This window comes from Colletes gigas, unplaced genomic scaffold, assembly GCF_013123115.1.
Source record: "Colletes gigas isolate AHSC1104 unplaced genomic scaffold, ASM1312311v1 Colletes_gigas_Sc00023, whole genome shotgun sequence".
NCBI classification, from domain to species: Eukaryota; Metazoa; Arthropoda; class Insecta; order Hymenoptera; family Colletidae; genus Colletes; species Colletes gigas.
The window spans coordinates 446,633-472,575 of NW_025106652.1; the positions used below are offsets into that span (position 1 = coordinate 446,633).

Consider the following 25,943-nt stretch of genomic DNA (forward strand, 5'->3'; position numbering starts at 1 on the left):
TGTTATTTCGTTCTAAAAGTTTCACGGGACCAAATATGTTGAAAAGACAACAAAGATGCACAAGAATATCGCACACCGCGTGCTTATAACTTTATAACAGTTGCGATTAATGCGTATTGTGCCATAGCAAGGCCTTCCGACGTAATTGTTCAAATTGCAATTATACTTTCATCGTAGATGGCATATTTAATACTGTGTTCCTTTTAAAAACCCTCGATAAGAAGTATTTAATTGCCTCTTTAATGTCTATCTATGTATTTAAATAAACGTTACAGGCCGTTCTTATCGAAGATGCGAGGTTCAATTATCTACTCTACAAACTTTCAGATAACACTTCTCCTATCTTTTCTGCTTAAATTCCACTCCGTATCGTTTTTGGTTTTTAACGCAATACATCGTTTTTATAAGAACACTTGTTGTTTGGAAATCGAGTTTAATAGAGCAGTTTTGTTGTCATTTTTTTTTTACAGGATTAGATTTGAATATTGCAAAACAAAATTAGTAGTAATTAGCGTTATCGGTACAATTTCAATTGCGTGTGACGTTAATTTCGCCAAGAAATATTAATCAAAAGGTCGGTAGGACTTAGAAAGTTGCTGGAGTCGAATATTTTCAATAAGATAATTACCCGGGGTCTGGTCATCGTTGTTTCTCGTGATAACGAAGTAGGGCCAAACTTTTAATTGTCTTTGGAATCGTTATGAAATTAATAAAAGTATGTTTCGAGTCGCTCGACCCAATTATACAACTCCTTGACTGTCCATTAAATTGATTGCCTGCTGAATTCGAAATTGTGAACTCCAAATTGAAAGGGATCGGGACGAATGTCTAACGAAACTACGACTTTATTTTTGACCGTGTTTGTTTAACGAGATTTTAGCAATATTTTAATCGTATAGATAGTTGGAGGAATATTGTTGCATTTATATTTGTAATATTGCAATAATGTAGCTACTTGGATTATAAGAATTGGTAAACATTTATTTTGATATTTGACAAAATGAGTCCCTGGAGCTTCAGTCTTCTAGTCTCCTTAGTCCATACCTGCCATTATTTGCAATATTTTTTGATTTACAAAGCACTTTTTCGAATACGATTTCTAGATGTAAAAGTACTATGCTGTCGTTAGTTACGCTGGTATTCGCCTAACACTAATAACATATCAACGTTCTGGTTGAAGTTTGCGATTTCTCGTTAAACTTTGCTGAAACTCATCTCTCGAAAAGACGAAACATCATTTCGCGAGAAAATATGAACCAACTTGAAGTTGTACGATATTAAGAAATCATTTTTCTATTACGAAGCAAATAGCTCGAGAATGATGTTGGTGAACAGAACTTACATAGAATCTAAATACAATGTAGTATTACACTAAAAATATCATACGTTAGCATATAATAAAGTAATGGTTACATTAAAATGCTGTTTTTCTTTTAATATATATACATATATTTATATCATTGCATCAATCAAATGTTACAGGTAGTGAGGAATATTGCAAACGGCGGATGCAGAAATGTTGCTGTTAATGTTTTAAATATACAGGGTGTCTCAGCATCGGTGGTACAACCGGAAAGGAGGTGATTCTACATGAAAAAACAAATTGAAAATAAAGAATAAAATTATTTCATTTGAGGTTCCGTTGTCCAGAAAATCAACTGTGAAATTCATAACTATGGCTTAGATAAATAGATTTCGATACAGGCTTTTATTATGTTTTCTGTACTTCAGTACACTCATGTTGACATGATTTCCTGAGAACGTATCATAATTTTATTTGTTGTCTTAGTATGTTATTATCTTCAATTTTGACTAATCATGTTCCCCATATTTAATGCTCCTTGATGTATATCTATGGGGTTATGTCAAAACAAATGAGTATAAGAAGAATACTTTATGCACTCTTCAATTAAAAGCGAGAATCATTTGGCATTTGAAAAATTAAAGATACAGAATACATTAGAATCCATTAGTTTATACAAATCTAATTTAGAGAGTTGTATATGTAGCAGAATGGGCAATTTTTAACAACTTTTGAATGAATTAAGTTAGTTTAATAACTAAATTACATACCTTATTTTCATTTAAATCTACTTTAAATCCATAAACAGAGGTAATACATTATGTTGATACTAATGATATTAGTGTTATTTGTATCGAGATCAATTCACAACTGATTTTCTCGACAACGAAATCTTAAATGAAAAAATTTTATTGTTTATTTTCGATTTGTTTTTTCATCTAGAATCACCCCCTTTTCGCTTGTACCGCTGATGTTGGGACACTCTGTATTAGAAACGGAGGTCGCAGAAATCTTGCTGCAAAGGTTTAGAGATATCGCAAACGGAGAAGGTGAAAATGTTGTAATTTTTTAGAGATATTTCATCGAGTATCCCCATATTACGAGACAATATTCCGGACATGTTTCAGCAATATTATGTGCCGTATAGACGATGTTACGTCAATAGCTGTTGCGTAGTTTGTATTATGCACGAGTCTCGCATTCATCTGTATACATTGCCGGTAAAAAGTTATGGATCAGGTATATGTAAAATAGGGACACTTATTCTGGGATATAAGAATATCTAAATCCTCGATGATTTTATTATTTTTCATATATCACAGAACATTATACATGTACGGTGTATTGCAATTTTCCAGTTGCCCTTGTAATATTACTAATACCCATAAGTATTTATTAGGACATTTAGTCGAAACGTTTTCAATGTTTGGAATATTGTAGTATCGTGAAAAAAAGTAAATATCGCCTAAAAATGTAACAGTTTTATTTATATCGATAGGAGGGCAACTGTAGTAGGCGAAAATGATCACGATTTTATTTAACTCCGGTTTACCGTGCATTTATCCAGGAGGATTTAATTTTAGGTTTTCGCAAATAAAATAGAGGCAGCCTGGGGGATATATTTAGCAAAACAGAGCTTGAAAGAACTGGGACAACGGGTGGGTGGATTTAGCGAAGGATTTTCTTCCTTCGAACGTTACGCAATGCGACGCTCGAGAGGGCGAAGGCACAGTCACGCGGTAAGAAGGCTTGTATTCGGTTTTCGTAGGTAAGAAAGAATTGTTCCTCTTGTCACGTGGCACGTGCGTGTGGATCACGTGTCTGAAAGGGCCGCGTGATCCACGCATCGACTTACGTAAACGTTCCTCCTAACAACGAGCCATTGTATTTGGGAATCAATGGAATCTCACTAGATCGACGCCGGACCGTCCTATTATTTGAATTAATTAACAGCCCCGGGGATGTTTCGTAATCCACGATCCGTTTAATTAATGCACTCCCAGGCCGCTGTCTATTTTTTCCACCCCCTATCCTTGCATTTGCGTAATCAGGATTACGGGGATGAATTACTCGTAAAAACAGTCCAAAGTTGAGGAGATTAGGGGCATGTAAAACTGCAATTTGCATGTTGGACGTTCGTTTCGTAGACGAACGCGATTTGTACCGAGGGAGCATTCGTTGTAGCAAACTCATAAACACTACGAAATTAGAACTGGATAAATTTTAGCTATAAAGGACGCTGTCATTACCCTAATTATAATTATTGTATAACACACGCGTCGAATTTGAAAATTGTTCCGTAGCGTCTGACCATACACAAGTGTTTCTACTTGCACCTACAGACGCGCCGGTATTTATGTTGACGCTGTTATATTTCTGGTATTGAGGATATTGTTCCATAATTTAAACACTTGTACGCGTCCATCCGTACATTCTGACATTGTTTACATTATGTACAAGAAATGCCTCAGTATACCAGTGAGCATCAAAGCGAAAACACCGCGTGCAATCAAATAACAGTCAATCTGTAAAAGTATTCCCTAAATTTGGTCCGTCGGAAAGTAAGTTGACGTAAACAAGTTTTTGTTTTATTAATAAAATTTCGTTATTAAACGCGCATTTAGTAACTTGATAATGTATTTAGTCTCTTATATAATGTGTTTTTTGTTATGTATTGTTATTGTTACGAATTGGTTACTTGTAGCATGCCGAAAATACAGGAATTACACGAGTCTGAAAGGTTAATAGTTTATAAAAAAAGAAGATAAAGCCAAAATTTGCAACAGACTGCCACAGATTTTAGGATATCAAAGGAAGGGGTGCGAAAAATTTATAAAAAGATAGAGACTACTGGGAAACCTGATATTCAGTTAGAACGGGAAGAAAAAGAAAAACAACTCCCCGTCAGGATCGAGAAATTGTTAAAATAACAAAAAAAAAGAACCATTTATTACTGCCAAACAGCTCAAAGAAGATTTAAATCTGTCAATAGGGACCACTCAAATAAAATCCTATTTATACGAAGCTGGGTTGCATGATCGAATATCTAGGAAGAAGCCACACATTTCCGAAACAAATGCTCGCAAACGTTTAAATTTTGCAAAAAAGCATTTTAATAAACCGACTGCAATCTAGGAATTCATAATTTGGAGTTATGAGTCAAAGTTTGAATTACAATCAAACAAACAAAGGAAATATGTGTGGAGAAAAGAAGGAGAAACTTTTAAACAAAATGTTATCACCTCCACCGTGAAACACGGATGTAAAGATCGTTAAAATATTTATCGACGAAAACAATATATCGCTGCTTTCTTAGCCACCGCAGTGTTTCAATTTCAATCCGTTTGAGCACTTATGGGACGAACTCGATCAAAAAATACCAAAATCGGGCCGCTATACAAAACCAAAATTGATAGCCGCACTAAAAAAGGCATGGGATGAAATATAGCCCAAAACGTTAAAAAAATTAATGCACAGTATGTCAAATAATTAAAGCCAAAGGGTATCAAACTGCTTATTTAATATTTTTTTTATTGTTATTTATAGAATTATAATTTACTTTATAAACATTGTCAACTTACTTTCCGATGGACGTTAATTAGAAAATATTTGTTAATGCTATTGTTACTCAAATGAACATAATTATTAAGATGACATTATCTACTTAAGACCCGAATAAATTTATTTTTGTTAACATTTCGTATTTTATTTATTTTTATTGTATTCTTTTGCGGCTATTTTATAAAAATGATAAGTGTCAACTTAAATACCGACGTGACTGTATGTCCAAGTCGTATTCTACCGTTTTTAAAGTCGATTTTACAGAGTCGTCCATTTACAGAGATTGTATTCGATTCGTCATATTGACCCAGTTCCGTTTGCGAATGGAGATATTAATCTGAATCAGAGTGGTAATTTCGAGTGTTTTACTTTCGCGAGAACAAAGCACTTGAAATGCAGCCACGGGGTGCGAGTGTAAACATCGGGACGTTAATGTAGCAGCAGAACGATAATATTGCAAATTTGATAAAATCCGTAACGAAAGAAAGACTGTGAAAATAATAGAATTAACGATTCGCGAAATGTTCAAGGAAGATAAATTAATTTTTAAGTTCTACAGACGGAACTTTAAACGTTAATAACTTTTTAACGAAGCCTCGATCAACAAATTGCTATTTTTGATTTGTAAAAAATGAAAGAATCTAATGACCCCAGGCTATTTTAGTCAATATTATTATAGAACTTTATGCCGTAACGTTGATTTTAATCCAGAGCGCTGTGGGTTCCCATCCTCTGTTCCTATTTTGGGAGAACTACGCCTCCTTGTCAAAATTAAACGGGCAATAAAGGATTGTTCGTTACACGTGTCAATTCTCGGAACCCTGATTGTTGTTATCGGTTCGCATGGACGATGATCGACAGAGGCGCGAGCAACCCTTGGAAGGCGATGGAAGGGGAAGGGATCTACTCCTTGCGCGACTACACGCGATCCCCACCAGTCTGGATCAGTTGCCGCGCGCACCTTGATACGGTCGCGTCGTTCCTCTTGGGCAAGGGGGTGCTCGAACTCCGTCGATCCGTGATCATCAATTACTCGACGCGGGACCAAGTACCAAGTATCCGGATGAAAGAAATCAGGAATTGTTTTCACCGACGAGATCCGGTGAGTCTTTACCAGTACCTTTCAACTTTCTATATTTACAATTAAATTAAACTCTTCTTCGCTTCGTTTCGTTGAATACGTTTCCCCATTTTAGCTGCGTCTTATTCTGTTCCTTTCTCGAGAGATCTAAAAGGATTGTTTGGGTCTTCTTCAGAAATCAGACAACTCGAACTTTCGTTTACTTTCGTCCCTTTTTTTTTAGGAAGGAGGGAAGATTTTAAAGGGTTATTTTCTAGTCTCATCCCTCAAGGTTGTCGATCACTTAATCCAGAACCAACAATTCGTGTCAATTTTTATGTGAATGATGTTCATAGAGAAAGGTCATTAATCCTATTAATTCAGTGGTCAGTCTATTTTCTCGTGTTTAAGAGACTAAATTTAAACAAAATTGCAATATTCATCTCAAATTTTACTTAGCCAATTAACATATGAGCATAATATTTTCAGTAAAACGTTTGTGTTCGTATAAAAACAATCTACATTCAAACTGCAAGTAGTTTTAATAATTTTCAATCAGTTCGCTTCAATCTGTATTTACAAGATTATGAATCGTCGACTCGGTTCTCGTACGGTACACAGATTTATTAAAGAGACTATAAACAACGTTGGGGGAACATATATTTTTTGTCGGTTTTAATACCATTAAGAGTGCAGGCATCCATTAAACAAGTTTCGAGTCATCAATGCGTGAATCGTTGCCGATCGATTTTTTCGCGTGCAATTGTTCCTTTTTGACAAAAAAACGTTCCAGTCTCGACAGCTACAGAGTGTAATTAATGTTTTGCGAATCAGATTACGCGTTTGTTCTCTGAACTCGATGGTTGACGAGCGATTTCAGCGATTTCTTGAGTCGGTCTGGCCATCGCAGAGTCGCGCTACTCGCTTTTGTCCGAGTTGTCGGCGCAAATATTTACCTGGACTACTGGGTCACTCAATTTAACCCTTTGCGCTCCACTGGCGCTACTATGGCGACACACATACGTATCCAAACTTAATTCGAGCATCATTTGTAATAACGCAAATTAAATTTATGAATAAAATTTGAATCACAGGCATTTATAGACACATTTTAATTTTTAAAGTCGCAGTTTAATAATTATTTTCAGATTGCAAACGGTTAAGGGAGAAAGTCTAATATTGTTTTGAATAAAAATAAATATACGATCCGGCATAAATCAAAGTATAAAATGTCGAGATACTTAATACGTCCGATCGATGTTACATTGCACGATTGTCCTGTAATTCGAGGAAGTAATTCGACGATGCTTTCACGAAGAGAATAAAAAAAAAGTTATCTCGTTGCTAGAGGAGGAATTGTTTGTGGTTTATTGGAAGACTATCCTATTCTACGTTGGAAACAAATCGTTCTGACGTGGGAAGACAACTCGAACGTAAATTATTATCATTTGAAGTACCAATATTTTCCAGAACCGATATCTCCTGTACGAAAAAGAAATAGTCAACGTAACGTCGATTACTAAAAAAAGCATCGCGATTTTATTTTTGTAATCCCAATTATCTCGCGTTGAAAACTAATATTAATTTCACGGTTATCGACGAGGGATTAAAAACGAGCTCGTCGGTTCCGACTGTTTCGTTATTCTCGTTTCGAACTAATTAAAAATTTCTTTACTGGCGCGTTATCGTAGGTGAAATTGTGGTTGCCAGTATTATCGAATTATGGTCCCGAAAATGTTTCGTGCGTGTTTATAAAATTTTTTTCTGTTCGTTTTACTCGGCTTCCAGATTCCTCCCGTCACGCGTAGGAATGCGATTAAATTAATTGCTGGTTTTGTCGATGCAATTCCCGATTCCTGTTATCGTTTAAGCGGAGATAAGAACATCGCGGTTTCCTCGAGGCGTGAACTAATCGCGTTGATTAAACTTCATCGCGTTGTACTTCTTGGATGTAGCTTCCCCTTGGTCGAAACTTGGACATTTAACCATTCCGTAGCTATTGTCGCGGTTTTGGGTCGCACGGTCGTCGTTTTAAAGCAACGATTAGTCGCCCTTGCACGAATTCGTGAGCCACAGTGTCTTCGAATATTGGATTATACTATTCACTCCACCAAGAAACGCAAATGGAATCGATTTCTAGACTCACTAGTCTGTAACTCTGTGACTACAGCGAGGTCAAAAGGGTTAAGAATCACTGTTCTGGCCGATAATTTCGCCGAATTCGCGAGGGATTTCGATCGTCGGGGCTGCGTTCATCCAGGTCAAGGCTCCGAACGCGAACGTGCATTCGTAACATAGGCCCTCGTCAACAATACACGCGGGATAGTGCGCTAATTAGCCCAACAGATATTTAGGAAAGACAAAACGTACAGCGTGTTTCAGCGACTTCGCTGCCTCGTCCTTAAAAACTTGTATCGTTCTAGGTTCATCGTGGACAGAGATTCGAAATTTGAAGCCACGATTCGATAACCCCAGGTGATGACGATTTACCTCCAATATTTTTTAAATCTTGTCATTTCATTATGTCTCGTATCCTCTGGATTCTCTTTAATTTATCTTTATCAACTGGGACCATCCCCACCAGATGGAAATCAAATCTTGTTTGTCCGATCTATAAATCTGGTGATAAAGCCAACATTATCAATTACCGGCCTATCTCCATTCAAAATGTAATGCCAAAAATATTAGATGCCATAATAGCAGGTAAACTTTCGTCACTGACTTTCGACATCATTATAAACGAACAACATGGTTTTGTCACCAAAAGATCTCCTCTTACTAATCTTACAATTTATACTAATTATGTTGCCAATAGTCTTGATGGAGGTGGTCAAGTGGATGTTATATATACGGATATTTGTAAGGCTTTTGACACCGCCAGTTACAATATTTTAATAAACAAATTATCTTCCCTAGGTATTAACGGGATTATGCTCGTTTGGTGAGATATAAGGGTGTAATCTCTAAAGAAATCGTTGTCTCGTCCGGCGTTCCTCAGGCGTCTCATTTGGGTCCTTTATTATTCATCTTATTTATTAACGATATTACCGTGGTTTTCAACCATTCTCGCTTTCTACTATTTACGGATGACGTTAAAATGTTTCTTAATATTAAATCTTCTGATGATACAATCAAACTGCAGTAAGACGTTACAAATCTCAGCAACTGGTGCGAGACCAATTATTTGAGTTTAAATATACAGAAATGTAAATTTCTGCGTTTTCATCGTAAGAATACCCCTTGTATGGTACTTTTTTGGAAGATGCCACTAGCATAAGAGATCTTGGAGTTATATTCACTTCTGACTTTTCGTTCCTTAGTCATATTAAACATATTACATTATTAGCTTCCAAAAGAATGTCAACACATTTCAGGAACCCGAACACATTGTATATTCTCTTTAATGCTCTAGTTCTTCGAAACCTTGAATATTGTTCCCCTATCTGGAGCCCATACTACCAGACCCATGTAGACTGCATTGAAAGAATTCACCAGAAATTCCTACGGATCGTCTCCTATAAGATGGGTTGTCCCATTCCAATTACTTGTCATCAATATGACGTAATTTTGTCGGGATTAGGGTTTCTTACGCTTGAACAACGTAGAACTATACATAGTATGTTGTTTGTGTATAAAATTATCAATATCTATGTAAATTGTCCCGAAATTTTACAATTAGTTAAATTTAATGCTCCGGCGAGAATTACTCGAAATACGGAATTATTCCATATTTCAACATTCAAATGACATTATACATACAATAATTGTATTAATTGTATCCCTGTCCAACCAGTTTAACTAGTGTTTGGACTTCTTTAGCGGTTCTCTGTATTCCTTTAAAAAACATGTCACTAGTGTTGAACGCACTGCAACGTATAACATACGCAATTAATCAGACATTTGCACATATTATGTAACAGTATTATATCGAAGGGCGTAATAACCAGTAAATAAATAAATAACAGTATCGAAACTCGAGAATTTCGAACGAAATAAACTCTTACGACTTCCCTCAGTTTATTCGTGCGCGTTATTTTCAAACTGTACAAAAAAGTCTTTTTTATTTCCGCATGTATTGTTGTATTATGTAAAGTGAAGAAGAAAATTTACATAATTTTTACATCGATAACGCACGAAACACAGTTAATAATTATTATTCAAGTAACGTTAAATGCAAATGTGCCTGCAACAGAACCGCGCGAAAGTTGTTTCGAATTACGAATACGATTGATTTATTCATCGGTCGCGAACAACGTAGTTATCATTCATTTGTTCTTCTCGTTACTCGCAAACTACTCGATTAATAGCAACGACACTCCTCGCGACAGAATCGGTTGAGCAGCCTGTATATTCGGTTTCCGGTGTATTGTACTCATTTAATGCACTTTGAGAGGGGGTTGAAGGTGAAGTGTTGCAAGGATTAACAACGAGAATTAAAATCGAGCACGCGAACAATGTGACGCTGATTTCGTTTAATTTGCTCAGACAGAAAAATCATTGCTATTCCAGTGTCAAAGACTTTAAATCTCCGTCGTCTTCGGGCCTCGAATTTTTCAGAATTTTGTTCTCCGTGATTCTTTGGCTCAAAAAATTGCACGTCATTTGTAAAAAATATTAGTTCCACGGAAACTATACCTTCTTGTCACGATTCTTCTCGAAACCGTCTCGTTTTATAAATCGTAAGTTCGCCAGAATGTCCCGCTACCTTTGATACATCGCTATTCAAAATTCTTGTTACCGTATGAAAGGATCAACGTTACACATTCTCTCTGAGAAAGCGCTCTGTGTGCATACAATTAATAATTCTTCGCCTATTGTAACCGTTTGTAGGACAAGCTAGAGCCTGTGTACGGTCTCCATTGATCGAAATATCAGTTATCGGTGACGCACACGAACTCTTACTCGTTTTTCAAGCCAGTTTCTATCAGAAAGGAGTTTATCTTGGGAACACGCATTATATAGAAAATTCGTATTATCTTTCTCAACATTTTAAGTAGAATATTACAATATTTCAACAACTAGATCGTCATTAGCTACGATGGTTTAACACTTTGGAAAACGATTTTCGGTGAAAATGAAAGGAATTTTACTTTTTTTTACGACGAGCTCCGGAAATTGCCATTGTCAAGCATTTTCCTCCGACAAGCAATCATTTTTGTCCCCGGGTTAGGCTTCGTTGTCCGCGTTATCGCTTCCAAAATGGATGTAGGTCGTTTGGAATTAATTCAGTTGGTAAATAATTTCCGATCTCGTGTTTCCAAATTCAGTTGGTCACGTCGTTGCTTGCGGAGCAACGATACCTTTGTGTTTCTAACTGTGATCATGTGAAATGCTTCATGGTTCATGAACCGCGATTGCGTAGTCACGTTTTCGGTGTGTTGTCCCAAGGCTGTGGCATAATTGAATCGCGGTTTGGTTGTCCGATTGACCCGCGGCGGGAATCGTAATTTTAACGAACGTAAATGTTTTGGTTTAGCGTGTCACCGATAGTAACGACGCGTTTTCTCGATCGAGCTCGGTGTCGATTGCTTGAAACTTACGTTACCATTAACCCCTTAGCTTACAATGACGTCTCAGAGACATGATAAGTCTACCGGGCTAAACATGAATAAGACGTCTCAGACGTGATAAGTCTACCAGGCCAAACCTTGGTGTCGCTTTTGGCACGCACAGTTGGAAATTAAATCGTAAGGCAAGGGGTTAACGAAGCTCGAACGCATCGCAAAACGATGGAAAATTGGAAGCAACGGACCTTTTGTGATCTAATTTACAGAAACATAGTTGTGGTCGATGTGACTTCCCCTGTAAATTACAATTCACAGAGCTGCTGTAATTGCAACAAACAGGTGAAAGTCTCAGTGGATGTACAGTGAGTGAAATTTGTACAAACGCACCTAAAGAAAAAACGAAATAAAACTAAACTTATATTATAATTATAAATTTAATATTTTGTATGACCTCCATTATTTTGAATCAACCCAAAAATTCGACTCGGCATTGAATTTATGAGATTTATTATAGTAATAGGAATCTCTTCCCAGCAACGTTTAATTTCTTCTTTCAAAGCAGCAGTATCGGTGAATTGGCGGCCATTTGCATATATATTTCTGGCCATTATACCCCATAAGTTTTCAATGGGGTTCATGTCAGGACTACATGCAGGCTATTCAATTAAAGGGATGTCCCGTGCCTTAAACCACTCGCGGGAATATTTTGAAACGTGGATTGTTGCGTTGTCTTGTTAAAATATAAATTCACGTTCACCAACTGTATCTTCCAAAAATGGAATTAATGCTGCGTCTAACATGTCGACGTACTTTTTCGAATTTATTTTCCTCTTAAGGGGCCATTCTACCTTGTAGGCACGAAAAATACATGTTTCTTTGTGATTTTTTTTTGTGGGCTATTAAAGAGCGATTAATTCCGTGTTTTGTAGATACATTTATTATTGTATATTTAACTATATTCATGAATTTTTGCAACGCATAATATCTATTGATTACGCTGTTTTTGTTGATTAACAAACAACAGTTTTTACGAACGGCGCTCGACTGCGTATGTGATATCTTGCGAACAAGTTATCCGAAATCCAAAAACCAACGATATTCTTAATGTAGATGAGTGTGGTTATAGCATGAACTAGGATCTTTTCAAAAAAACAAAAAATGGCAGCTATTTTACGAAAAAATACTGAATATTTTCATATATTCGGTTGCTTTTTTGTTAATAAAAGAAGAAGTATTGCATATATCGCAATTATCGTAGTTCATGCTATAGGGAGACTAGATCTAAAGATACTGTGTAAATTTCATGTTGATATCTTGAATAGTTTTTTCGTTATCACATATGCAGTGCCGAAAAATGTAGTTTCGAGAAAAACAGCTTTAAAGTTTCACGTCCAGTTGTTATACCTGCGCGCGGTACATTTCAGCAGGCTATAACTTCGTTAATTTTCAAATTTCAATTTAATATTTGGTAGATATATTTTCAAAACTACATACTAAAAAGAAATGAAAAAAAAAATTTGATTTTTTAAATCCCACAAGGTAAAAAGGCCCCTTAATAAAAAAAATTTTTAGTTTTCCGTATATTAGAGTACTAAGGGACTCTAACGTGGTTCCGGATGAGGGAAAAGACAGGGTAGAGAAATTGTTACAAGTTTTCAATCAAGTTTTATTTTATTACAAAAATATTAATATAATATAAATTGTAAAAAATGTTAAACTAAACAAAAAACGGAAATTAAAGACTAATGGGACGGCGGCTCGGTTCGGCCTCGTCTCCTCTTTACGTTTCCCGCTTGTTTATTGCTTCGGGGCTTTCTGTAACAAAAGTTTCCGGTAAATAAATATTTTGCGGACAAGTCAACGTTTACACAGTCGTCAGCTGCTTACCTCGCGCTCCAGCGACAGTCTAATGTGGGAGGGGAGAGCTAACTGGCAATTTAGCGCAATAGTAAGTGGACTGTATAATTTTGCTTTCTGGTCGGTGATATTCGATTTCTACGATATCACCGATGCGCACAACCGAGTAAACGAGGTTTTCCTCTGATCTACCGGGTTCGCTTCGCAATGCCATGGACGGGAAACCAAAATGGAGGTTGTAAGGCTCCAAGTGGCTATATCCCGCGAGCACGCTCACCGTGCAGGTGACGTTAGGATGCCACCCACGCAAGAGGACTTCTTGTCCTGGTTCGGGTCCCTCGACGGCGACCCCCCAAGGGCGACCTGCAGCCTGCTCACGCAGCTGCCTCGACAGCAATTCCTTATTCAGAAGGAATGCCCGGCAGCCATCCGTGGCTACCTCGACGGAGGCTCCTATGGAACAGGGAGCTGGCCTGCGGCTCGCCGGATTAGGACGACGTCCTCTGCAACACCAACCACCCTACGGTCACAGCCCAGTGTGGTCGACTCACAGCTGGTAGTGGGTGTAGAGGTGGAAGGATGACTCTTCGACCTCTTTGCTCCACCGTACGCTTGTGCTCAACGATTATCACCTCACGACGGGATCACTGGAACGGGTTCTCCGAAGCCCGATGCACGGAAAGCACTACGAGGTGATACCAATACCTGAGTCTCTACCTTCCGGTTGCTCCTACGTCGTATAGCTCACACGGATCGTCGAAACTTCCACTCCACTGGTCGGTACACTCTATGTGGTACACCAGACGGGTGATTCGAGTGGGTTCTTCGATCCCTTCGAACGGCGAACCACTACCAAGCGATACCAGTATATCGGTATCTACTTTCTAGTGGCTCAAACTGTATTAAATTGAAAGAGACTCAAAGTGATTAATACCGAATTCCTAACGTCGCAGTCGCGGCAACGAACTGCAACATTCAATCACAATCCTGCGTCTACGATCGCGTCACGCGAGGCGTGCACAGCGATCGTTACAACAACAGGCAGATTGTTTTTTTTGTGGGAAAATCTCAAGTCGCTATGACGAGATTTTCCATAAATAAATCAATGTCCGCAAACTTAATTCGATTACGAGGAGAGAGATAGGCTCATACTCCTCGGAGTGTCGTACGAAAATGGAACGAGATCGTCACAGAATCTGCTCCCGATCGCTGACGGCTCACGAATGATCCCTAACGATCTGTAAGCATCGACGGCCGCGGCCCGCGGCAGGGCTCCGTCGCGCAGGCGCAGAGCCGCGTAGCGTCGCATCGCGCTCCTGGGCCCGGGCGGCTACGCGCCGCATAGCCACAGCATAGCGCTGCCGCGTTTCGGCTGTTGATCTCTATTTGATAGATCGATTTTTCTCTCTCTCTCTCTCGGCGCTAACAACACAATTTCTGGAAATTGTTCTAAGAACCAAGAATTCCAGTGAAGCTAGATAGCAAAAACACGTAAATGGCCGCGGTATACTAATCTGAACGACGAAAAAATTCGAAGCCAGCACAACCTTCTAGAATTACGCGAATTCAAAATAGATACGAGAAACCCGGCCGAGTTTCTCCGTCTCGGACTCACGCGATATTTAAACACCGAATGAAGAAAATGCTCCCCAAATCATCACACTTCCACCATGGAAATTGCTGGATAATTTAGGATCATTTTTTTGGCGTAAATCGTGCCAGTAGGAACTGTATTCATCTGGACCGTCTAAATTGAATTTTTTCTCGTCCGAAAAAATGATTCTCTTTCATTCATCAATCCAGCGATCAACCTTATGATGCGTTTTCAACATCGGCTTTTTCTGACGTTTTTTAAAAACTACGTTGGGATTATTATGTCAAATTTATTGAACACGACGCTTTGTGATCGATTATTGTATTTTCGCAACAATTTGACTTGTAATTAATCTATTTTTTGTAGCTTCATAGAAAATAATATTCTTCTACCATTTCGTTATTTTAGAATTTTCTGTTGTAGCACATTTATTTCCATAATTTTCTTTCAGTTTTAAGAAATTTCGTTCACTCTGACAATGAATTTTCTTTGCTATTTTTCTATTTGATTCACATCTTTTATTTAAAATTGCTATTGTAGCTTTTTTGTCTTCGCTAAGCCTCTTTGCTTTTTCTCCTTTTTATCAAAACAAATGTATTATTAAATGTATTACTAAATACAGTTTAATACTACATAATTCAATAATATAAAGCACTTACCACTTTTATTTCTCTCAATATTAATCGAAACAAAGCACTGTGTTTACACGAATTTCTCACTTACAAACACTATTACGAACGTTTTACTCTGCTTCTTGACTATACAGGGTGTTCAGCCATCCCTGGGAAAAATTTTAATGGGAGATTTTAGAGGCCAAAATAAGACGAAAATCAAGAATACTATTTTGTTGATGAATTCTTTGTTAAAAAGTTATTAACGTTTAAAGTTCCGCGCGTACTGAATTTTTTCTCGAAAGTGGGTAGGAATTCGGGAGTAGGTCTATTCACCAAATATTATTGTAATTGACCCCCGCAACCGAAAATACTTTTTCCAGAACGATTTGAAATTTTTGAATTTAATTTTTTAATAACTTTTTAACGAAGCGTCAATTAAGAAATTAATATTCTTGATTTTCGTCCTATTTTGGCCTCTAGAATCTCTCATTAAATTTTCCCCAAGAGTGGCCGAACACCCTGTATAAGTAAGTAAAACAAATTGAAACATAGAAATGTTGACAATTGAAGCCATGTAAATAAAACAAAGCTTTCTGACAACATTGCCAGTTTTCTACTTTCAAATGAGAGAAAAAATTAGTAAAATTTGATGTGCGTTTATACGAATTTCGCTCACTGTATTTAGCGTTTAAATGCAGCAGAATTATGTCTCGAGCAACGCGTGCACGGTTGGAAAATACGTTGAATAATAATTCAGAAAGGGAGTGCTCCCAGTGCACGCAGGCCAAACACTCGTAAAAGGTAAATTTTACTAAGAGACTGCGATTCCGAGGCAAAAACAAGTTCGTATGCGCGCTGCCCTTGCAAAAAAGTAAAGCTTCCAAGATATCGTACAGGATGTCCCAAGAAACTGAGCCACAGTGAAAAATTTCTTTAATTAAAAATTAAAAATATTTTATTCTCTCAAAATTCTATAAATCGACTGCAATTTAGCTTTGTTCTAATGTCTACTGAAAGCTTGTTCGTAGCATAGAAGAATTGGAAATAATATACAAGACGAGTCATTTAACTCTTTGGGTCTTGGCTGACCCAAAATCGTTCGTCTTTCGTTCGTTGATAATTATAAAATTAACGTATGGCTGACGAGGGAAAGTTTTCGAAACCTCTGCAAATTCGTAGACCATCTCGAGGTAATAATTCGACAGGTAGATCTTGTGAAAATCTAATTGAAGACGATTTATTTTCATAGAAACGGCTCGAAGTATCGCGCGACAGTGATATTAAAAAAAAGGAGACGACTATTTCAGGATCACCAACGACAATCACGTATTTTCTTCGATCGTGCAAAGACGGGGGGTCGTTCGTCGGAAGAATATTGAACTTCTGGCTTCTGATGCATTCGTTCGGGGGCTAAATAATCCGCCATTAAGAAGTACGACTCGTCTCGAATTCACTCTAATTTCTTAATTGGGACGTTGTTTTGCTCCCCGTTAATCGATCGTCGTCTTCTACGCACGCGAGAAGACGTCAAAATTTGATCAGACGAAAGAACAGTATATTTCTGATGGTAGTGACGAGCAAAAGTTTTCTTATTCCTCGAAATTTGGATAGATAAATTATAAGTTGTTTTTTTTTTAAAGGGTAGTTTTGTAAATGTTGTTAACCCTTTGCTTTACAATGACGACTCTGACGTCAGGTCTTATATATTAAAATTATTTTGAATAAATTTAAACAAAAATTAAATAGTATACGTTTGAAAAATTATTTCGAATTAAATTGTACGTTGAGGGTTTAAAATGATAGCAACGCTTTTGGAGTTTCTATTCTTTCATAAACACGACCCCGGTAGATCGCATTTTATATTCGGTGGCGTGAAATTTGTATAGTTCGAGACTTTTTGGGGCCACGAAAGGAGGAAAAGAGAACCAGAGTTTGTTGAAGGTTGCAGTTTCAGCGCAATAACGCCATAATGAGTAGAACACGATTTGTATTACTGCGCAGAGAGGTTCGTTGAACGTCGGCGTACCTTTCGAGAGCACATCTGACTATGATTAATTAATTGCGCGACCTCCTGTTCCAATTTAATCAAATTCCCATTAGCCAGACGCTACATTTCCTGACTTTCGAACGGAATTTCTCTGATAATTTTAGTTAGTCCCTGTAACTGATGTTACATAAAAAATACAATATAATTTTGTTCAGAAATATTAAATGGTTCTCCATCGTAAATTATTTGCAAGTTTAAGAAACGAGCCAAACGTTCCTAACGTAACTGCGAAGGTAAATTGAAAGTAATTTTTCGTATAGATTTTCCAATTTGGTTTTGATCTAATTTTGCAGACAGATAACAGGAAAATTTTTCACAAAAGATCGATTTAGACTAAATGGCCTTCATAACCTAGATATTTAGCACATTTGGGGCATATAATTTCATGAAGTTTGACCATTGCATTAGCCTGAAGGATCTGTTGAAACTAATCCTATCTTGTGTATCGGTCTATGCAGACACGATTGTTAATATCCAGGACATATTACCAATAATCGATATAATCCGCTTCGTCATTACTGCTGTCGTTCGTCCATCGTCCGCAGCCCATGGGTACGATAATGCCTGAAATTTAGCATGAAAAATTTATAAGCAAAGATCAAACACGAGTCAGTCACGCTTCAAATTTCCCGTTAATTGGCCGTTAAAATCGCGACGTATGTATGTATTCTGCGCGTGGGTGGCAACGTCCCCTGGACTTAACGTGTTCAATTCGCAGGTTGACTAATTACGCGAGTTGCCCGTAGGCTTGAATCGTCGACCTTTGTCCAACCTATTCGCAGGAGCGTTAGTTCGAGGAATTGTCGTGTAACAAGTTCAAAAACATTTTATAATCACTGTAAGTAAATGAAAGTCACTTCTCGTTGACCTACTAAATTCTATTATTTTGCATCCCAGCACCAGGATTCTGGCTAAACGTATGCGTCATTGTAAATTCTTTCTCTATTAATTTTAACGAGGTCGTTTAGCGTTAATATTGAAAACCAAAACATCAGTACGTGAGATTGGAAACACGGAAATACGAAAAAGAAATAGAAGGATAACAATATCGAAGGCAACGTATAACAGAGATATACTGGTTTCATTTATATTTATCACTGTTTCAGAGTTATTAGCATTTTCTATCGGGAGGAGAAATAGTATAAAGTGGATTATGGAGTTCCAAAAGCAATGTGTGAACAATAGGTAATACAAAATGGCGTGTGTACCGTGTGGGGAAAGAGCATGATCCTGAACAGATTTTAACTGAATTTCCTCGCAAAACAAGTTTCCGTATCCACTGGGATTACTGTATATAGGTTCCTGCAACTGTATCAGGTTAAAGTTTGTTCATAAAAATTTTCATTCCGTAGGAGCTTGGGTATACAACGTTGCTCTAACGCCGAAAGAAACATATGCAATTTTGTCAACTATTACTATGCGATAGATGATACTTGGAAACTTTAAAAACAACTTTACATCGTATCTAATTGTTATCGAGCGTTCCTACTTGAAAATAATCTCACAATTATAGGAAGTACGTATCTCGTAAATCGTATTGCGTCCGATTTATATTCGACTCTTCTACTTAGAAATTCGAGAACTCAAGAAACATTGCAATTAGATTTTCCTGTTCAATCTTTATTACGTTTCTCTATTGGATTTAACTCTTTTGTACCATCTACTGAAATTAAAAAGAGTTACAACTGTTACATCGTGCCTGATATAACCTCGGTTCTTCTACTTAGGAATAGTTTAAAACAATAAAAGGCTCTGGTTATACCTACTCTGTGGCTGTTCATTAGTTGGTATTTTTAATCTAGAAAAGTTCCATATTTGCTGAAAGATATTGAAAATATTGCCTCTATCGCATTAAGTCTGACATATATTCGACTCTTCTACTTGGAAATCCAAAAATTCGAGAAACATTACAATAAAAATTTTCTATCCAATCCTACTTCGTTTGCATCAACTATAAAAGTTATAGAACAATCTTACCTATTAATCTGTCTGACATTTGCAGAGTTTTTCTATTTGGTGCAAAATTTTTTCTCCTGCTTTCTTTCCGTTCATCAAACGAAAGCTTCGTTTCCATTGCAGCTCGAGAATCTCCATTTCTCGTCTTAAGTATCTCCTTAAGACACGAGAATCGGTTAACGACACCCGCGAAACGAACCTAATTCGCGAATTATTCGTGTCCCTGTACCGAAGTTTCCCTCCGTTCTCCAATTTCATCAGGAACAAAACTCATTAAGGTTTCATCAGGAAGTTCTCGTCACGTTTGTTCCCACGGTAAATGTCGTCGTCGTTCTCTGTAGTTTAACGAGCAGGGGAACTTCTGGCGTAACTGCGTAATGGCAATCAGTGGTTTAAGGAACGTACACGAACGCAGCTGCAGGTATCTTGATACCGATAATGCGATTGGATTAAGTCGTGGGTGAAACCGGAAATCCAATGAGGAGAGAAGCTTGGCTCGTGATTTCGTTGCTATTATCTCCTCTAAACTATTTTGTAATTTCATCAAAATTATATAGACTCTAGATTTTTCATCCTCGAAAATCACTTTTTACGAAAGTGGTTGAACGTTTCGCGCAGAAAAAAAAACACTATTTTACACTTTGGACCAATTTTTTGGCGCGCGATCGTTCGGAAGTCGATAATTGAGATTCGATCGTCCACCGGATTTGAATTTTCACCGTTTCTGCCTTCGATTCCCAGGGATTTCGACGACCGTTTTTCGCGGCGCAATTACGGCAGGTTTGTCGAAAAAAAAGAAAGAAAAATGCAGCGTCGAATTTCGCGACCAACAAGCAGCCTCCGGGGGAAAGCAGAAAAAGAAAATGGTGTGCTGACTGGATCGTTGCCAGAAAATGCAGTTGCATCCGCACCGTGAATTTCTGCCTCGTGTCTTTTTACATGAATAGAATTCGAGGTTCGCCTACAAGATCGCATTGAACCATTTGCATCTCAAGACCCTTATTCGATTTCGAAAGTTAACGGCTCGAGAAGAATCGAATCGAACTGATAAGAAACGCTGGTATGCCTATTTCGAAGGGAAACCGATACTCGATGGTTGTTTAAAAACGTAGTTCTCCTAAATTAACGATCAAACCGTCAGTATTTATTTTCCAGTTCGTTTTCAGAGCCATCAGAACCTATTTGCGTCGCTTCTGATCATGAAAAGGGATTCGCAGGTTCTCCGTTATTTTTTCGCGTCTTTCCGCGTTAGGTGGCCGGAGCAGGGGACAAAGGAGCGTCGAGCGAGATTAGCAAACTCCACGGAACGGTACCATAAACAAGAGTGTCACGGCGCAAAAGAGGAGTGCAATCGACGTTAATTTCTCGATACGCTAGGCAAATTACAATACTATCGTTCAGAAATCGACAGTCCTTTCGCGTTTCTAGAGTTCGTACATTTTTTACATAAATAACTGCAGTAGAATTCTTAAAAAAATTATCGATCGAAACTGGTTAAACTTAATGTTGTTTCAAATTGAATTGCAGGGGCTGTTATACTAGTCAACTAACGTTAATAAGAAACTGAAAGGTTCGAAGTTCACGAGAGATCGGTGCTCCTGGAAACTTCTACTCCATTTTACTTTCCTCGCAGCGGGAAACAAGGTAGTGACAAATTGCTTATTTATTCGCGCCTGTTCTCGATTCTTCTCCTAGACGATCTCCTCTCATTTTCGTCTCTACGATCGATTCGCAATGTTTTTACGTATGTCCTATATTTCAGCAGGAGATATCCTAGCAGTGACGCACGGAACAAAGAGTGCCCCGTTCGCCAAATCCGTCTCGTTCTTCGAGAACTTCGAACTTCGGTCCGGATTATTCGACGTGCACGTGATAGGTAGTTAGGACTACCGCCAGTTTCCTTCGCGCGCTCGTTACGCTTGGCTGCTTTCAAATGGTAATGTGAAGGAGCTGGTAATCGATCCTCGGTGAAATGAGGCTGTCAACGCGAATATCTAGCGAGGTTGAACCGTTGAACCTCTATTCTCCTCCAAAAGTACCGAACTAAGGGTAGAAATCTACATATACTTGTTACATTTCATCAGTGGAATATTGTTCTACCAAGAGTCCCCATTTTTAAAGAAGCTGTGTTATTAAAACGTTGCCTGGGATCCTCTTTAGAATTTTTATTACACTATAGAATTGTTCGTTAATATGCTAATATATCGAAATTTTACCAAAAAATTTTAGTTTTTTTTCACAGAATAACGTATACGTATTAATTATGCAGGGTGTTCGGCCACCACTGGGAAAAATTGTAATGGAAGATTCTAGAGGTCAAAATAGGACGGAAATCAAGAATACCAATTTGTTGATCGAGGCTTCGTTAAAAAGTTATTAACGTTTAAAGTTCCGGCCGAACTGAATTTTGTTCTCGAAAGTGGGCAGGATTTTGGGATTATGTCTATTGACGAAAAATGATTATAATTGACCCCTGCAGCCAAAAATAATTTTTTTAGAACGATTTGAAATTTTTTTTCTCGCCGAAAAGCCCTATCCTGTGGATTTTTCTTAAAAATTGGTTTTTCATGTGTAACTAATTTCGTTGACGCTGTACGGAATAGTTGTCTAATATATTTTTGTAGTTATCCATGAGCTTTACTTCCATGCTAAATTTCAATGAAATACGTTCACTATTGTAGGAGTTATAGCAGTTTGAAAATTGGACCAGTTTTATGGGGTTTTTTCACTTTACGGGGTCAAGGAACAACTTTTTCAATATTGTTAGAATTTCTACATACTCCTTAGCAAAATACGCGTTGATTGCATTTTTAAACATTAAAATCGTCCAATCCGTTTAGAAGTTATGATCTTTCAAATATTCGCATGAAATTTCCGGGGCACATTTCTGGCCATACATTATATTTTCGTTTAGGAATTTTTTTCTCAAAAGTGCGTAGGATTTCAATGGTATATCTATTCATAAAAAATGATTGTAATCGACCCCTCCAACTAAAAATAATTTTTTTAGAACGATTTGAAATTTTTCAATTTTGCCGAAAAAGTCCATTTTCCTGAATTTTTTTCTCGAAAGTGCGTAGGATTTCGGGGGTATATCTATTTACCAAAAGTGATTGTAATTGACCCCTGCACCGAAAATAATTTTTTCAGAACTATTTAAAACATGAAATTTCAGGGGAATCATTCATTCACGATCAGACATTATATTTTCGGTAGCGAATTTTTTTCTCGAAACTGGGTAGGATTTCGAGGGTATGTGTATTTACTAAAAATGATTGTAATTGACCCCCGCAACCAAAAATAATTTTTTCAGATTGATTTGAAATTTTTTAATTTAATTTTTTAATAACTTTTTAACGAAGCCTTAGTTAAGAAATTAATATTTTTTATTTTCGTCTGATTTTGGCCTCTAGAATCTCCCATTAAAATTTTTCCCATGGGTGGCCGAACACCCTGTATAATATCTCTGAGATAACCAATAACAATACTGACGACGGTTGACAGCACCGTCAACCTGTAATATCAAAGTAAATGCCTTGCAAGTTTTATATGTAATTTAAATTTTATATTTAATCAATTTTTTCATATTAACAACATCGTACGACGGCTAGATCTGTCAATAGCGGAAAGAATTCGAATCGTTTGCATAATTTACGTTCATAAAAATTTGTCGGTACCTATCTCACGGTGGCAAAATTTTCCAACGGGCACGTTTTACCAGCATTCTATTCCCATTATAGAAATTTTCCAGTATCGATGCTTTCACGAAAACCGCAAACTCCGTACGCGAACGGAATTCCCGATAAAAATAAATGAAGCAACTGCAAACCTTGTCAGGAATAGAGTTCTCCAGTGGTAAACGACCGTATGCTCATGCTGTTCTGAAAAATTGCCGTTGGCGCTCTTTCCTCGTCGTGGGAAAGCCCCGGTATCGGTTCCACGGATCGTGCTACGTTTCGTACTGGGTTAAAATCGAAATTAAAACTCCGCTTCGTCGTCGTGCCGTTACCAAAACTTTCCTGTAATACCTCCGGGCGCGCGGTATTTTTCATTGCAATTTTTTCGTCGCCAAATATGTTATTCCTCGGGTGTAGCGATCCCAGGGAACGTTTTTCGTTGCAAACGAATTATTCGCGAACAATGGTCCGTTGAATACGTAATACGAAAACCGTGGCGGATTTTCGATAGAAGCAAATGAAGCGATTAGAGGGCTCGTCGGCGATAGAACTCTCAAGTGGTAAACGAGTGGATGCTCTTGCCGTTCTGAAAATCTGCCGACAGCAAAATAGAGGAAAAATCCAGCGTCAATTTCGCGGTCGTGGCGCATTCACGTCGGGTCGGGGCCAAAATTAAAACACCGGCGGTTTCGTCGTTCGTATCGTTATCGCCTGAAGCGTATTCTCGTTTTTACGCTGGTGCACTTGTGCAGACAATTTTCACGGTACCGAAGGCTTAATCGCGTCACGGGCTGGCGTACAGGAATCACGTTTCGCCGTTCGGGAATGCAAATTCCCAACTACGTCAGCCATTCATGCCCAGGAAACGTCGATGGATATATACGCGGCTGAAGATGGGAACGTATGAATAAATAAATTTTCTGCGTTCCGGCTTTGTACTTCTAAGGCTCTCCCTGTCATTTACATTGCAATTTTATACGGTTTCGACGTACAGAAAATAATGCAAAGTATATCTCACAAGGGGAGGTCACGACCTGTCAATTTGGGATTTGAACCAAATTTGGTAGAGTTGTAGGGGCTGATGTCCAAATGTGATCTATAAAATACTAGACGTTTATGGCCAGCCATTTTTGAAAAAAATGACTTTAAAGTTTAAAATTTCGAAGTTGTCGGATCGAATTCGTTTTTTTTTAAATTGCAGGTCTCGACGAGAGGCTAACACAAACGTCCAATACATTTTTACCGTATTTTAACGTCGAAGAATTCGGCCTGGAAGGTTCTTCATGTTCCTGAAATGTGTGCATTCTGTTTTTTTTTCTTTTTTTCGCTTATTTTTTATTTTTATTTATTTTTAATTTTAATTTTTTATAGTATAAAAAATGTTGGCTGTTATAAATAAATAATATACTGTTATGGTTATAAATGTTTATGTTCACACATATTTACACACATATTTTCACATATATTTACATCTCACGTATAAATAAATACAAAAAGTAGATAATTATTTTATACCAGTTTCACAATGCATTGTATGATTTTTATCATAAAAGCAAGAAAAACAAAATGGTTTCATACACCAAGCACAGGTTATAAATGCTTGTTCTGTGCAGCATCTTCTATGTCGTGTGGAAAACATATTTGATTCACGTTACAAAATATTCCTTTTTCATGGTCTGGAGGGGTGAGTTTAAACACATACCATACACATTTAATCATGTCGATAAAAATTGGAGCAGAACAATATTTTATTTATCTATTTATATATTTTATTTGTCAGTTAATAAAATTACCAGTCCGTCTCAACTAAAAAACAAATTTACAATTATTTTTGCTTTGTTGCGAAACTTTAGCGAGTGACGCAATTAACTCCAATAAAAACATAAAGAATTGTATATTATTTTTGCTTGGTAAATCTGTTTTTAGTTGTGACAAGTTTTGTACTGTTTTTAACCACTGTAAGTAAATGAAAATAACATTTGACTAATTGTTAGTATCATGAGAGAGAAATTATGGGTAGAATTCGTATAACAGAGATATAATTGGTTTAATTTACATGTATCACTGTTTCAGAATTATTAACATTTTTTATTAGATGGAGAAACGATATAAAGTGGGTTATGAAGTTCAGAAAGCAATATGTGAACGACGGGTGTTACAAAATGTCGTGTGTATCGCGAGGGAGAGAGGATGATTCTGAACAGATTTTCACTGAATTTCCTCGTAAAACAAGTTTTCGTATCCATCGGGATTACTGTATATAGGTTTCTGCAACTGCATTAGGCGAAAGTTTGCTCATAAAAATTTTCATTCCTTAGGGGCTTGGACATATAACGTTGTTCTAACACTGAAGAATACACAATTATAACAAATATTATCCAGATGCAGTCGTGTCCGACTTATATCCGACTCTTCTACTTAGAAATCCAAGAACTCAAGAAACATTGGAAATCTTTATTAAATTTCTCTGTTAGACTTATCTCGTTTGTAACTATAAAAGTTATAGTACATATACTCGTTATATTAATTAATCTGTCCGGCCTTTGCTTGATTTTTCTACATTGAAACTCCAAAAATAAAAAACATTGCTACACTCAGATTGAGGGTGTTATTTATTACGAAACATCGTCAGGATTGTATCGTGTATGTCCTATATTCGACTTTTCTACTTGAATACTAGTTTATGAATTTAAAAAATATTGTAATCAGCATATCATGGCCTATCAATGCTCGGTTTTTCCATCGATGAACTTGAATTTAGAAAACG

The 25,943-nt window shown here is 37.2% G+C and overlaps 1 protein-coding gene across 1 annotated transcript in view; it reads left to right on the forward strand.

Moving 5' to 3' along the window:
* The first annotated feature begins 5,815 nt into the window (after positions 1–5,815).
* The window catches only part of LOC122401282 (PDF receptor), a 41,301-nt gene continuing 21,173 nt past the window's right edge, over positions 5,816–25,943 (forward strand). Inside the window, exon 1 of the mRNA XM_043403335.1 lies at positions 5,816–5,966. The gene's annotated coding sequence lies outside the window, so the exon portion shown is untranslated. The remainder of the gene's footprint in view (positions 5,967–25,943) is intronic.